The sequence below is a fragment of the Hydra vulgaris genome, chromosome 14 (genome assembly GCF_038396675.1).
Source record: "Hydra vulgaris chromosome 14, alternate assembly HydraT2T_AEP".
Taxonomy (NCBI): domain Eukaryota; kingdom Metazoa; phylum Cnidaria; class Hydrozoa; order Anthoathecata; family Hydridae; genus Hydra; species Hydra vulgaris.
This window is the reverse complement of record NC_088933.1, coordinates 19002501-19007607: the sequence shown is the minus strand read 5'-3', so window position 1 is coordinate 19007607 and position 5107 is coordinate 19002501. Positions and strand designations below refer to the sequence as shown.

The 5107-nt window shown below is 26.8% G+C and overlaps 1 protein-coding gene across 1 annotated transcript in view; it reads left to right on the top strand.

Moving 5' to 3' along the window:
• The first annotated feature begins 1879 nt into the window (after positions 1 to 1879).
• LOC100214512 (uncharacterized) overlaps positions 1880 to 5107 on the top strand; it is a 24387-nt gene continuing 21159 nt past the window's right edge. The window contains exon 1 of the mRNA XM_065817210.1: positions 1880 to 1971. The gene's annotated coding sequence lies outside the window, so the exon portion shown is untranslated. The remainder of the gene's footprint in view (positions 1972 to 5107) is intronic.

The window sequence follows — 5107 nt, the reverse complement described above, 5'->3', positions numbered from 1 at the left end:
CTGTTGCAACAGCAGAGAGAAGCTTTTCCAAGATGAAGTTAATCAAAACGTATATTCGCTCAACATTGACACAGGATAGAATGGATGGTCTGGTAATGTTATCAAAAGAACAAGCAATTGCAAAAGAATTGGACGATATGATTAAATTATTTGCTATTGTAAAAGCAAGAAAGGTTAAATTGTAAATAAATGTTGAAAGTTCACCACGAATGTCCATAATACGATTAGTTTTTTTATACAAGAAGGAAGGGGGGAGGGCGCTGCCAATTGAAAAATTGCAACGGCACCCTTGAGCCGGCCCTGGTAGCAAGTGAAATAATTTTTGAAGTTAATAAATTTTTTTCGAACCTTCCAAATTAGTTCAAATACTGTTATAAAATTAAGGGACACAAAAGAATATTGTTATTATTATGAGAGTTTGTAAGGTGTGTAACACTGGCAACCCTATCCATAGCTATCTAGAGATTACTATTTAGTAGTTAGATGCTATTTAGCTGTTTTAATAACTAATGAATTAGACTCGCTATTTAAAGATGAAATTTGAATAGGATTTTGGTTATTATTTATAATAAACAGCCTATTGATAAGAGTTTTAAAATGTCGCCTGAATTCATTAGCGATATCTTTTATGTTTTGCAATTTATTAATAAAATAAATATATATATATATATATATATATATATATATATATATATATATATATATATAAAACTTTTCAAAACAAACAATTCCATTTATTTACGCTAAACTAAAACACTAAAAGTTTGTTGCTTATCGTTTGTTTTAATTACTTTTCTAAATGATTTCTTTTGTTTACGCTAAACTAAAGTCTGCTTTGCGTTGTTTGTTTTAACTACTTCTTTTAACGATTTCTTTTATTATTATCGCTGACCTCGTAATTGTTTTGGTTTTTTTTCTGAAAATTAGTTCCACATTTTAGTAGATGTTCTTTTTGCAACACAAAATTTTTGTAGGTAAAACTATCTGACATGGAAATAACCGATTTCTTGTTTAGTTTTTTTATTTTACGAATGTTATCCCAAAACTTTTGAGAATTTAAATTTCGTAAACTTTTAATAATTTTTGTTTTTTCATGAAACATTTTGTTTTGGGTTACTTTAACTGCTTTACAAAAGTTTTTACGTGTTAGAATATATCTTTCGCAAATCAAGCTCAATCAATTTTGTTTAAGCTCTGTTAATTTGGCTTGAGTCAAACATTAGTCGAGCTCAGTAATAATAGCACGGTTTTTTGGCTTCTTAAAATACCCTAATAAAAAATAAACCCACTCAATTTGAGAGGGTCACAAATTTTATATGGTCATGCTTTTTGGACTCTGAGAGATTATACTATGAAACTTAAAATTTGAATTTAAAAATAGTAAAAATGTATTTTATCAACTTATTGCTGTAACGTTTAGGGCAGGATGGGGGGGGCGGTAATTTTTGGGGGGTAATTTTCGGGTTTTTTTGTTCCTAGGCTCCAATTATCGCAATTTTCTGGAAAGCATCCTTGTTTGACAGTTTGACATAAGTATAAACATATAAATGTTTGGAGTTCGCTTCATGCTTGCAAGTTAGCAATTTCAATGAACAAATAACGCTGGATCCGCCCCTCGCCATAATTGTATGAAATACATATTAATAATTCTAGTTTTTGTATAGAACCATGTTTACCATTTTTTAGAACAATAATTTTTTTTTTTAAGTGTCTTAATTTTTTGCTATAACTCAGTAAACGTCTATTTATCAAGAAGCTTTTTTTGTTGTACTACGTAAGAATTTTTAATGAATTTAATTTTTAATGAATTTTAAATAAATTATAAACTATACAAAGATACTATAAACACTCTTAAAATATTTTATTATATGTTAAATTATTTATTTGTAATATAAACTTATAACTTGGAAGTTTAATAATAAAAGCGCATCAACAAGGAAAATATACTTAAGCAATAAGTATTTTACTAATGTAAGTGAATAAATAATATTATTAGATATACAATTATATATTTAATAATATTTAATATCAGGTAAAATTTAAATATAACAAAGTTAAATTTATTTTACTAATTTTTTTAATTTATTTTACCTAAAAACCGTATTGATTTCCACCTAAGATTTTATTTTATTTTAATTATTTGTATATTCTGTTTTTTTTGTGGAGTGATATCCATCGTAAAAAAAAATACATTCTTATTTCTTCAAAAAAAGCTTTGGGAATTTTTAAGGCAAAAAAAGTCGCCGTGCTGGATAGTATAAAATCTGAGTTTATTTTACTTGTACTAATAAATTCTTTCATTATTTCTCATATTTCAGGTTATTTTTCGTAATTGTTTAAAATAAAATATATTCTTAGATTTCTGTTTTATTTTTTCAAATAGGTTTTTATATTTCTTATAAACTACATGAGTTGCTCCATTTATTGAATATTTATTTTGATTGCAACACGCGGACATTTTTAAATATTTAGTTTTGTATTTTTATTTACTATGTGTTATTAATGTAAAATGATTTTTCGTTGAAAAGTTTTACTTTGAGAGAGTTTTTATTAAAGTTGAGTCTTCAATAAGAGAAAAGAAAATTGGAGAAAGATCCAATAAATCAGACTCAATAGTTCCTGTTTATTTAGGACTTATCTAAACAGGAGTTTGTTAAAATATTATCAATAGCAGTAATGGAAATTGCAGTCATAAAAGTTAGGGTTTGTTAATGATTTGGAAGATACCGTATTGAAACATGCTACCGAAGTTAAGGATTGGAGGTAGTCATAGTATTTTAAACTATCTATGCTAAGGTCACTAATGCAGAAGAATTTTTTGTGCTCATTGTTTTTCTTTCATAAAGATTTGATGCAAACGATTAGAAAATTGAGCAATATTGGGTGCTTGAGTCTTTTAAGAATGGTCATAACTTTTCTTTAGTTGAAGAGTGTTATTTTATTAAATATTACAAAGGTACAAATACTAATTTAAATAAAAATAAAGGATTGTTGAAAAAAATAAAATATTTGCCGATAGATTTTTTAAATCCACCGAATTTTTAAAATAATTTTAAGACTTCAACTAAGAAAAGCTTTCAGTTTTTACATAACTGAAAATTTACTTAACTGAAAATTTACATAACTGAAAATTACATATTTTAGACCATTATATATCCTATTTGTACGATAAAGGAGTTTATACATATAGGTGTTAATTTGGTGTGTATATTTTTTCATATATATATTGTGTATATTTTAGTTTATATTTACGTGTATATTTCAGTTTATCAATATAAGTGTTAATTTGGTGTATATACACTCTAAATTAACACTTATATGGATAAACTGCTTTATTGTACCGATGTCGATGACTATAAAAATAAAAATTAATAAAAACTTCAGTGCATCGGTGTTTTTTAGTGCTTGAACCACATCACACTTGAACTACACACACTTAGCTTTAAGAAACTCTTTATCAATTATTTACGTTTTATTAAACGGGTAATCCCACCGTCACTTACGGGTTATTTTGATTTTTGTAATGTCACACTTTTAAATATATATTTTTTATTTTAACGGAAAAGATGTTTATATATTAATGAATCATCCCAAAATCATTTATTGGTTTTCCTGTATTTTGAAATTTCGTTAAATTATTATAAGTTTAGGAATTATGGTTGATTATATGCTGTGTTACTTACATGATGCAAAAAAACATTACATTAAACCTCTTGTTTTCAGTTGAATATTTCAAGGCAAATATTTAATCTACATAAACTTAATTCTTAAATTAAATAAAGTAGTTATTAGTCTGCGTAAAATTATTCAAAAGATTGTTTTAGCTATTTATTTATATATCTTAAATCAAATTAGTTATCGTTACTTACGGGAAAAATTCCACGCTTTAATGAAAATGTAGTTTAGCTACCATTTATAAGTAAGACGCATGACTTTAACTTGAAAAGTAAGACGCATGACTTTAACTTGAAAAGTAAGACGCATGACTTTAATTTGAAAAGTAAGACGCATGACTTTAATTTGAAATTTAAAACAAAAAAATAAGTCAAATAACATTATTATTCAAAATTTAAAATTTTTAAACATATGGAAACCCAATGGTTAGTTGGTTTTTGTTTGAATTTATTTATTCATTTTATCGAAATAACTAACTTGAGCGTGTAATTGCCCATATTTGAAAATATGAGGAAAAATGTTTTACACCTACATTCATTTTAAGAATTCGTTAATTATAACTCACTCTAGTTTATGTTTCATAAAGAACTATATGTAGAAAAAATTAAAATAAAATAATAAAGAATCGAGAATATCTGCAACTTTCAAATCTTCCACATTATAGTTTTATGGTCTAATAAAGGTACTCCCATTTAAGGCCGGCGCAAAAGGTGTGGGAAGGAGGTGTCACCCCTCCCTCTCCCCCTCATCTATGATTTTTTTGTTCATTCAGTCGGCCTATTCAGACAGTCAGTCGTTTTTTTTCTTTAGTCGGCAAAATTGTAATGTCATCCCTTACGTGACACCTATTCGCGCCGGCCCTGCTCCCACTTAAAGCAATTGATTTTTCCGGAAAAAGTTTAAAAGTTCACCAAAAACGATCTCTTTTACTCTAAACAGTTTGGGTTTCAAAAGAATATTTCAACGGAACATGCCATTATTGAATTAGTTGACCAAATAACAAACGGTTTGAAAAAAATAAGTTTACACTAGGAATTTTTATAGATCTGTCAAAAGCATTTGACACAGTAGACCACTCTATATTCTTAGAAAAAATAAATTATTATGGTAATTTATTATCTTAGAAAAAATAAATTATTATACAAAAAAAACATTTCCTTGGATAAAAAGCTACCTTACTGACCGAAAATAATATGTGATAAATCCGGATTCTGGTACATTAAATATTCTGTGTGGAGTACCACTCGGTTCAATTCTCGGCCCTCTCCTTTTTTTAATATAATTAAACGACTTCTGTAATGTATCTTCAAATTTAAATTCAATTATATATGCTGATGACACTAATTTGTTTATATCCAATAGTGATATTAATCAGCCGTATGGTGAAATGAATATTGAGCTGTTAAAAGTAAAAAATGGTTCAGAGCTAATT